Source organism: Protopterus annectens, chromosome 12.part0 (genome assembly GCF_019279795.1).
Source record: "Protopterus annectens isolate FY-2018-M chromosome 12.part0, PAN1.0, whole genome shotgun sequence".
In the NCBI taxonomy this organism is placed as follows: domain Eukaryota; kingdom Metazoa; phylum Chordata; order Ceratodontiformes; family Protopteridae; genus Protopterus; species Protopterus annectens.
Window position 1 is genome coordinate 1,545,847,306 of NC_056746.1, and position 12,142 is coordinate 1,545,859,447.

The window sequence follows — 12,142 nt, forward strand, 5'->3', positions numbered from 1 at the left end:
AGTGCTACATGTGACATTAGGGATTGGTGAACAATATAGGCAACCCTTGTATTACTCAGAAAACACTCTCCACCCATGTCTCATACACAAACACATTTGGGTAGGCAACAACCACTATATTGGTAGTTCCTTGCATATTGCCCACAGATAGTAACCATGGTGTGATTGCAGTGGACTACATGCCAGTTGACCACAACACTGTCACTAACATCAGAATGTACTGTGATGAGTAACGTCTCCTGACGTATACATATATACAGCTAGAGCTATATATGAATATATATATATATATATATATATATATATATATATATAAAAGCAATATACAGATGCATATAAATACATATATAAATATATACATGTATCTACATATGTATGTATATATATATATATATATATATATATATATATATATATATATATATATATATATATATATATCCTTGTTATATGTAAACATGAGTGTTGTATTTACCTTCCCAGACGTATCCCACCATATTTATCGGATAACTGTTTATATAGATATAACAACATACTGATTCAACAATATTTTCACTCACAAGAACTACACAATTGTGGAAGTGGTTGGCATAATGGCTAAGGTGTTTATCTTATAGACACAAGGTGCAGTGTTTGATTCTCACTTGGGGCAATTGGCTAGGCTTAAAATGGTCCACAAAGGCAGTTAGCCTAGTACTAAACTATCAATTCAAAGCAGTTGTTCACTACTATTCAGTATGTGTACTGACAGATATATTACAAAAAACATGTTCATAGCTGTGATGGTTTAGTGGTTAACTGCTCTGACTATAGTGTACAGGGTCCTGTGTTCAAGACCTGCAATGGCTGTTTATTTTGTTACTAGGCAGAACAAAACCTGGTGGACACATAGTGGTTAAGACAGTTTTGAGCAGCTTTAAGCATGTTTGTGTGGGTTTGCCCGACGGGAAGCAGTGATAATGTACAGTTAAATGAAAAGGTGCTAACACCGTGTAGGCTTTCCTTACCAGTGTGCAAATCTGCTTAGCATTTATATTGTAGCAATGATGAAACCTGCTAAGAATGATTAAACCCTGGTAACCAGTGATCACATTCCAGTCTGATAAAATAGCAGGGTAATGACATTTTTAATAAGTGTATTTAATTCCATGTACATAACATGCTTCTATGTGCTGTCATTACAGTAGCAAGAGGTGTGAGTCTACTGTCTGGGACACCTGAGTATATATGGATTTTACAACACTCTTTTACATTTGAATGTGTTTCATACATGGGTAGTATCCCAGGTTATATGCAGTCACACTGACATGTAGTGTATAATTACGTTACTACTGTTAATAGTGCTTTACAAGTAACAGTAGATTGCAGATTGTAGTACTGGAACCAACCACCCCTGCATGCAAAGATGGACTCTGATTCCTGACTATCATGTTCCTGGTGTGTGAGTGGTGTGTCATTAAATATTTGCTACTGGATATTGATCTGACATGTGGATATTAACTGTAGACTACTGTGTATATACGACATGTCATTGAGGCCTGCTGTTGTGTAGTAATGGCATACCTATCATTGTCAAATGTCTGTTTGTCAAAACATTCATCTAATGCATAACCAGTTGGCTAGCTGACATCTGTCTATCTTCTGTACAGATGTGCAGATGTCAGATATCCATCTTGGCTGCTTACAGGCAATCTATGCTTGACTGACACTGACATTTCTGCCCAGCTGTGTTATGAATGCCACAGCTAGGAAACCCTACCCTTTATCACCACATGCCATGGATGCCTCAACTACACTACCACAGTCAACAGAACATGCTTGGGTACAGGTCTCCAAGAAAGATACTGACCATATTATGTAATATATGTTGCATACATGTTAAGTGGAGCATCTCACTGGCCCTCTGCAAGAGGCAACCAGATGACTGGATGCTGCATTTAACTCTCACCCTGAGGATCACTCACGTGGCATCAGTTGATAGATGGCCTGCTGGCAAATGGTAGGTGGCATGATACCACTGTACCCACATCCCCTACTCTTCTCATCTATCCATGGACAATATCCTGGTACATACCTAGGACACATGCACCTATGGACCCCAGTACTGACAAATGTTTCAGTGTGCATTACTGAGGATAAGAGTGTTTGTTTGTTTGTAATCCTGTAGTTGATAATACCCTTAGGGTCTTCTCATGCACTACACCACCCATTGCCATAGTTAGAAATGGCTGCTGCTGTAATGGACATTACATGTACCTTGTTACACTCTTAACCATATGGGCTACCTGGAGCTTGCAGTACGAGTACAACACTGTTGTACAAATGGTAGATAGGCATGGGTTACCCTCTGAGTCCTGGCAAGTGTGTGTATGTGTGCAAGTGTGTATATTTGTAGGATACAGCATTCTGAGGTCACATTCTCCTAATACAATACACCTTGCCATACAGTACAAGGGATAGTGATGTTGCTCACCATAGGAGAGCCATGACAAACCATTACCCTACTATCATGTGGCTCACCCTCACTACCACAATCACCAGAACATGCTGGAGGGACAGGTTCATAACCCAGAGACTGCCTGTGCTATGGAATAGACTTCCCATACATGTCAAGCAGAGCTCCGCACTGGCCCTCTTTAAGAGAAATCTTGATGAGTGGATGGAAAATAGAAAATACACCCGAGGATCACTCCAGTGGCTCTACTCGACAGAGGCACTAGGAACTAAGGCTGGGTGGCAAAATGCCAGGGTAATCCTATGGGCTAGGCTTGTAAAGGCTCCAGGGCCATTAGCCTAGTGCAGACATATGAACCTATGAACTTATGTGACATGTGCAATAGATGCATATCCCTGTAGTAGCACTCTTGAGATAGACAAGGGATTGTAGTGCAGTCCTGGTCAATGTGTCATTGTGGGTATGTCAGATTATTATCATGGGTTTCAGTGAGTAAAATATCCAATGTGGGGTGTGGATGCTGGGTATACTGTCTTAACACCATGGTACCCCCAGTACGTGTCCCAAGGTCCACTGTATGGGGACCACTGTCACCATCAACCATACAGGTAACTGACTACACTATCCAGCCCAATGATGCATGTGCTGTGTGCAACTTATCTGTAACAGAATGGACTCACTAACAAGGTACTTAGCACTGATAAACCCATTTTTCTCAGATGTGTCTATGACTGTTATGTGTTTGTCAATGTGTATATGACAGTATGTCACACTATGTATTGTTCAGAAACAACCAATACATCCTCCATTACCATACTGTACAAGGCCTGGTCATGTTCTTCACTTAACAAGTAACCTGGGACACACCTCATCCTAAAAGCTGTGTGGTGTGTGCAATTAAGGCCACACACATTAGTAGCAATAAGTACCTAGGTAGGGGTTCTACTCTCAGTGTTTCCAAGTAAGAGTGTGTGTGTATGTGAAGGGTTCTACTTCAGTTTGTGGAAAATACATGTCCCAGGAGGTCATCTGTCAGAGAACTGATTGGCAAATGCTAACATTTCAAAGGTATCATCTTGTGGAAATGTATTCCATCAAAACTAATAGTAGATGTGTAAATGCCCTCTGCCCCACTGTATAGTTCTACAGCGATACTGGAGTTGGTATGTATAGATGGGTGTGGATCTTGTGGACACAGCCATCATTGTTGCAGTTATTGTTGTGTATATCCCCCTGCTTAGTTGCCTGTAATACTGTACAGTTTATGTTAACAGGTTAAGTAGTTGTCAGCCACACTGTCTGCAGTTTTACACCACCCCACACCCTCCAAAGGCTAGGGCTATGCCACCCACACCAGCACACCTATGTTTACCAAGTCAAGGATTGAACTACATTGGGGAAGGGGACATATACCCTGCCAGAACCATCATCAATGACATTAAACTAGCAGACTGATTATTTCCCGATGTGATGTTGTGCCTATTCTGTCTTGGTGAAATTACATAGGCTAAAATGGGTTCCCTGCAAAAGTACATACATCCATGTGTACAGTATTCTCTGTGTATTGCATCAACACCAAAGCCTCTGTGTGTGTGTTATACACAAACATGTGGTGACATCAGCCACCAAGCACTCACCTGTATACACCCCTCAGACCTATCAGGCATGTGGCACATGCATTAACTGTTATACAGACCTGTCACTTCTGTTCGGCTGTACCCAGGATATGGCACAATCAAGGTGTCTCAAGGTGTCACAACAGTGCCATAGCCCTTGTAGGAAACAACAGCAGACCAACATCCTGCTGACACATAGACATCTACAACACAAACGGAATACATTATGGAGACCACAATCAGTAAGTGTTAATAACAACTATGATGCAGCATGGCTGGCCAGCTACACATCCTGACATGTAAGCATTAAACATGTTACAGGGTTCACAGGGTTCACAGGTTAGTACTAAGCTAACTGCTCTTGTGAGCCATTTTAAGCCTAGCCAATTGTCCCATGTGAGACTCAAACCCTGCACTTTGTGTTTGCAAGGCAAACACCTTAACCATTAGGCCACCCTCCCAACCTCCCAATGTTACACAGCATTACATTGGTACACCTTAGTACATTCACTCTGTGCATCAGGACCATATTAGCCTGTCCCTGCATTGATGTTATGGATGACAGGGATGTGGCACAGGTATCATCACATGCACAGGGTGTGTTGTGGGTTTTCCACAGACCTAGGCTGAGCCATTTGGTTGACAATATGTGTGTTTGTTAGGAGGTTTCATTATTAATAGGGCTGTGCAAATGTGGTGGTGTGTAGGTATGTGGTTGCCCTAGCTGTGTTGGTGATGTGTGTGCATATGCATGCACACAGTTCTGCCATGTGGCTGCCATATACAGGGTTTGATGGACAGCTGCAGACTGTACCTGGCAGGGTGTGCAGTTTACCATATCCGACCATGGACATGAGGACTGTGCCTGCCAAGGGTTCCACAGGCACTATCAGGTAAAAGGCCAGATATGGTACTCTTCCCTGATGATGGCAAATGTCCACTGGATCCGGGTCCCTCATGGGACTGACCAGGGCCATGTGCACGTGGCCTGCTATGTTGTGATGTGGACAGCACCCTCCCTGCAGTGCTGATGCTGGTACTGCCACTACGGGAGCAGCTCTGACTTGTTGCACATCCACGTCGACCTCCAGCTGTTGGTGATGCTGACCTATGTCCAGGTGGCTATCGCACTACTCTCACCATATACTCAAGTACAGACATTGCACAGCTGAGGATTCCCACCCCCTCACTCAACTGTCTATCCAGGACCTTTGCAAAATAATGGTGGGCACCTGCAAGATCACGGATGTTGTCAAGTACAGCAGAATGAGTAGCCCTCTGGAGCCTAAGACCCTGTATGGTATAACTTTCCATACATGCCTGTGCCTCAATGACAGCCTGAAACATGCATCTGTTGACACCTGCTATGGCACTTCTGCCAGGAGCATGATGACCAGCAGCCCTCCTATGAACTCCCCTGCACATCTGCCTGTGTGGTACCTCACCGGTCATCTGGCTATGGCTGCTGTGTCCAGACACAATTGCCATAGTCACCACACTGTCCTGTCCCATGCCACCACCCACCAACTGTCCCCCATCTATGGCCACTGGTGATGGGGTATGTATAGACAATGTGACTGTCTGCAGGGATGGGGTGGATAACAGTGGGATGTCAACCGATGGTACAGCTTCAGCCACTGACAACCCTGACTGTGCCTCACCATACATATCATCATTGTTAGAGTTGTTATGGAAACTAACATCAGTTTGCCTGCAGGAGGGACCCTGACCCACCTCTCCACCTTTGAGGGGAAAACAAGAAACACACTTTAAGACCTGTACGTCATTGCTTAACTGTACACACACTCACACACACACACACACACACACACACACACACACACACACACACACACACACACACACACACACACACACACACACACACACACACACACACACACCTACAGGTGAGATTGCACAAAGATATTACACACAGATCTTTCATTACCCAACTGTCAACATGCATGACATATGGCACTCCACACCATGCCCTGCAGCTATAGTCAATCCCTGTTACCAACATTATACATCTCTGTGATGCATGAGTTGTGTTAGTAGGTGATGCCCCTTTCCCTGGAACACACTGCACCCATGTACACAGTATTGCTGTGTACCTGTTCAGCACCCTGGAATATACTGCGCACCGTACCTCACAGGTGTACACGCCATTCCTGAATGTGTATATGTGTGTTAGTTATGTTTGCTCTGCTGGTCACAGCCCTTATGTGTTTGTCTGACACATACCTGGAATGATATGATGACAGATGTCAATAGTGAATGCCTGATGTCTGATTTCCAGATCTCATCATCAGCGGTGCATGTATGAGCAATAAAATACAATTACACTGACAACCTTCAAAGCTTACTGTGACTATGAGGAGTGTACACACCCTTATTGACATGGCACCCTCTTCCCTGATATGCCATGGGGCCACAATACCGCATATGTTAACATTACACAAATGTGATATGTGACATATGACCTGTGCAGTATGAAACAAATGTGTTAGTTGTACAGATGCTGATTGAGATTCATACAATATGTGGATGCATAAGTGTACACACCACTAACATGATGGTTTGTTGCATCAGCTGTTAAGTATACTACAGCAGTCACTATTCCTGGAAGGGGTATAATAGGCTCTATATTAGAATATCAAATGGAACGAATGTCGAGCGTCCGAATATCGAAAGTGCCATTCAAATAACTTGGTTTTGTGAGGGACTGTGCCCCCACACCTTCTGCTAATTATATATACCAACTCTGAGACTGCACTACAGTGAGGAAAGGGCAAAATGCCCAATCTTCACTGCACCCTAATCCCGCAAACCAGAACTCGATGAATGGCACTTTTGATATTTCGGCCATTCGACATTTGTTCCGTTCGATATTATAATATAGACCCAAATACTAGCATGGACCATCTGCACTTGCCAGTATTTTGTCACTCTGCCATACAAATGTCTTCCAACTCTACCAGATTGCAAGGTCAACTCATGTGCACAGCCCTTGGAGGTCACATAGTGCCTTCACTATTGCAGTGGAGTCAGGGTTATGTCTGCCACAATTCATAACCTTGACTGTGTGTAGATACAGCCATTCTTAGCAAGCTTTGGATGTTTGCTTCAGTTCAGGATGACACCCTTCCCCATCCTCAGGCTTTCTGCAGATGCTTGACAACTATGAGCCATACATGAATGTCATTTTGCAGTGTCCCAAATTCAGAACACCATGTGCACTGGCCTAGTCCCTGCTAATGAATAGTAAACATACAGGTGTACACTGTCACCAGCAAGGTACAGATGGGGATGGTGGGCCTGATGTGGAGTGAGGTGTTGCTTGTGCAGCACATGTATCTTTATTAATACTGTCTGTAGGTTTTGAACTTGGTCTTGGTACACCATTACACATCGCACCACATGCCTTTGGGGGACTTTTGATGTTATGCATATGTTACCTGTAGAGAGCCCTAAATGATGTTTCCTGTGTAACAACTTTCCCATCTGATTACCCTAACCTATAGGCCACATTTATGCAGAGTCCAGGTGATTGTCGACGCAGGTACTGCACAGCTAGTACTTGCTAGACCTTAAAGCAACTCCTTCAATGTTGCAGCATGTTTCTAGACAGCCTCCATGACCAGTTTGCAACATGTGTCATCATCTGTTTTGGATGGCCATCTGTTTATTTTCTACAATAATGTTGTCCCATACTTCCACGTCACATACATGACTGTCTTCACTGTTTGCCATGGTGTATGCAATGGTGAGATAAGGCTACATCTCCCATTCCTGAGTGCTACCTGTTGGATATGGGATCCATTCCATGGTTTGTAAGATGTGTGCAAGGCACGGCTGTCTCTGTTACAGGTGAGTGGGCAAAGGTGATGGACATACGTCTTGGACAGCAGACCATTTCTTGGTGGGACATTGCGGACCTGTACTTGATTGAAGGTGTATACTCATGAAGAGTGAATGCTGTCAGTACCTCAAAAGCTGCTTCTACAATATGTTATTTGGAGTGTATGCACACATATGCTTCCAGTGTTTGTTAAGGTATGTATTCCCATATTTGCTGTCCTAACACAGGGTTCCATATTACACATTCATTGCTCATGTTAGGATCACATTACAACTTGTAAGTGTTGTGGAATGTGGTATTGTGATATGCCATTATGTAGATCTGTAACATTTGCCATTGTAATAGTGGTATATGCAATGTTGTAGCACTGTATAAGGGTGATGTTTCAGACATGTTCCTACTGTAGGCCATTTGTCCCACCATTCTGCTCATCTCTGTACACACATCTTGCAATGACAGGTTGTTAGTTATATTTCAAGACTCTTACATACCCTTCAGATGTGCCACCATGGTGACCACTGTGATACAGCACAGTTAACAGCAACAATAAGTGAACATGTACAGCATACATTATGGGTAGATGTGTTAAATGTGTACATGGCAAATACCATGGCCATAACATGGCCGGTGTAATGGCAAACCTGAACAAAAAACACCATACTCACCAGCTACAGGCTGCTGCCCCAGATATATACCAGAGGGACCTACATAGTTGTGTGAGAGATGTGATGTCAGTAGCCACACCTGTGGCATTGGTACAGGGTGGTAGCAGCATTTCAGTACATCAATAGTACAAACACACAATACTACAGATTATGCAATCTGTTCATTACTACACTGCAGCAATAGACTATATATATTTTATCGCATATATGCATGCTGAAACTTTACAGATGCAGATGGATAAGCAACAGTGGTCTACTGATGTGCCCTGTAGCCTTACCTGCATGCTTCTCATCCATTGTGTGGGTAGCACCCATCTCCACAATGCTATCAGCTGGGTCTTGGCTTTGCTGGTGGGCAGATGCCCCAAGGCTGGCGAGCAGCTCCTTAACATGTGTCGGGGGGCTGGATGGCATGCCCCCCACCTGTGGTGAGCAGGTCTTTCCTAACTGCAGCAGCACGCTGGCAGGTGTGGCAGATGAGGTCAGTGCAGTGATGTCTGACCTGCTTATAACTGCAGTTATGCAGGCTGACATTGTTTACCCTGTGGACAAGCTCATTCCACAGGGAAGTCCTCTCCTGCAGATCATGGGCTGTACAACCAAAGAGGAGTTGGTGGTGCTGCACCAGGTAGTTGATAATAACATAATTTTCCTGGTGGGAATAAACTGGAAGCTACTCTCTAGACATGGTACCTGAAAGACATAAAGAGGAAAAAAGGTCTGAGGACTCATACTGCAAGGATATAAATCTTGTTAATTGGCATCTCTGTCTCTCCTCCCACCATATCTGCAACAACAATCAGAAAACACAACTCAATGGGTATGTTTACAGCAAACCTACTGTTGGGACATATATCGTATTGTCTGACAAATATTGCAATGTGTTTATAGTCATATTCCATGTCGAAACACTATCAGTGGTTACCTGTTGCTAACAATGTTACCTGCATGCCATTGTAAGGGCCACTATGGTTCCATATATGCATGTCTTCTGTTTCCTATGTGACTGCTCCAAATCTGGTGTTTTGTGTTAATGGGGACATCTATGCATGCTGTTAGAAGTAATCCTGGATTGTGTGGAGTATTACTACCCACATATGTTCCATAACTGACACAATAGCATGTTTGGGAAGGGTCTCTATTAGAACATCAAAGTTTCACAACTTCGAATGTTCTAATATCGACCCCTATTCAGAGAACGTTGAAAATAGTAAAGCTGTGGAACACCGAATTTCTTCCTAGGGAAGAAATTCGGTTGCCCATTCCTGTGGCTTCTCTATGTTCAGCACTGCAGTGGAAAGTTACGGGCCAGGATCAGGTAAGTATGCGATTATGTGGACGTGAAGGTTAGGGCATGGGGTAGGTGAGTTAGGGTTAGGGCATGGGTCAGGTAAGTGTGCGATTGTGTGGACGTGAGGGTTAGGGAGGGGTAGGTGAGCTAGGGTTAGGGCACAAGTGAGATGAGTGTGCGATAGTGATGGACCTTAGGGTTAGGGTTTGGGTTAAGGTAAGTGGATAGCTAGTGGTGTGTGTACAGTTTAGTGTAGGGTTAGATGTAGGATTTTAGGTGTATGTGTGTGGATTTCTGTTTGTTTGGTGTGTTTGTGTTGTGTGTATGTGTGTCGGAACAGCAAATTTTTTCCCTGGGAAAAAATTCGCTGTTCTACATGTTCGATATTGTCAGCGTTCAGTGAATAGGGGTCGATATTAGAACATTTGACGTTTTAAAAAGTCTATGTTCTAATATAGACCCGTTTGGGAAGGCTGTTCCCAGCAGAGCCACCTCTACCACCTCATCTGGCCATGTTACCAGGCCACAGCACATCTGGGACCCACCCTGGGGCCTCATCATCTGCTGGTCCTGCACTACCTTCAGGTGGAACCACCTCAGGGGATGGTGCTCATTCCTTCCCCGGAAGCACACACAGACAGGATCCTGTCTCCTGAATTCAGGTCCAAGTTCCTGCGCATATGGAGCTCCACAGAGAATTGGGGGATCTGCTACACCACCTTGAGGCCCTCAATACACAATTACAGGGTTTGCATTCTCCTCCTGCTCAGCCCCCCAGCTCAGCCACCTTCAGGGCCGTGAAGGTGCAGTGGTGACTGCCCATGGGTGGGGACCTTGTTCCCACTGTTTCCATCTGGGGGCTCATGGGCTTCGACTTTCCAAACACCCCTCCCCATCCAAGGTGTTTACCCACCACATGTGTCATATACCACCACTGTATGCTGTCTTGTATGTATTCCAACCCAACCTACCTCACCAAATGTACCTACTATTCTTCCCCAAAATCCCACTCTCACCTTCACAAATAAGGGCAATGTGTTCCCAACATTGATTTCACACCAGACATAACTGTCCATTTCTTCAAGAAGCTTGAGAAGGATTTTTGCAAGCTAAAGAGCCTGTAAACACAAAGGCAACACTTCAAAGTATGTATTGCCAGGAACATAGTACCAAGAAGACTTAGAGTTCTCTAAATGGCGACTTATGGTGTGCAATATCCGGAGCTGTTAGCCAGGTGGCAGTTACTTAACTTGGAGGTAAGCGCCAAATATATGGCTTTGCTTATTGATTTTTTCAAACCTGAAGAGAACTTATTAAGAATCTCCATTAAGGAGCAACAGACTACGCTATATGCTCAGTATTCTAGTGCCTTAGTTGACCGTATCTTGGAAGGGTTACTAGATGGGGTAATGGTGTATGAAAGATTATTGCAGCAAAAAAAAAAAGAAAAAAGAAAAAGAGGCAGTCATGACTTTTTGAAAGGCCATGTCTTTACATGGCCTAGGTCTACATTCAGTTCCAATAAATGGGAAAGGGGTAATGAAGCTGTTCATGGTGCATCTAACAACATTATTCCAGAAACTGTGAAGGTCGATTCCATACCCCCATATGCAGAACGGGGAAGCAATGATACAGCTGTTAACAGACAGGAATTCAGAAACCAGGTTCAAACTGTTGTAGAGGGGAATAATCATGATACATCTAATAATATGAATGTTGTTGAACAAATGCCCATTGAAGGAAATTACATCAATTCAAATGGAGATGTGCAGCCTAAAACAGTTATTAACATTCAGAATGTAACATCTGTTAGACCTTCAGCTTCTGCTATAGTTGCCCCTCCCCATTTTCCATTACCCATCATTGTAGAAAAGGGGCCTTTGAGGGCATGTTCCATCAGCAGAGGAAGGCAGAAAAGGAAATTATCAATGGAGGGACAGTCAAATCAGTCCCTAAAGGAAATATGGAATCAAGTGGGGACAATTAGGTCTGGAATCTTTCCAGATGCATTTTAACCAAAGATGAACTATCAGTCTTAAATAAAGGACTTACATGTATTCCCTCCAAGAACAGTGATATAACTGAAACTATAATTGTTGTCAAATGTTTTTGTTGAAATGTTATGCTAAACTTGAATTTGGCAACCAGGTAGATAATAATTTGAATTTGAATGTTTTTAAGTGACCTAGTCTATATATGCCTTATCCACACCCCATTAGTGGAAGTGTTCAATAAAATGCTGGAAGATCT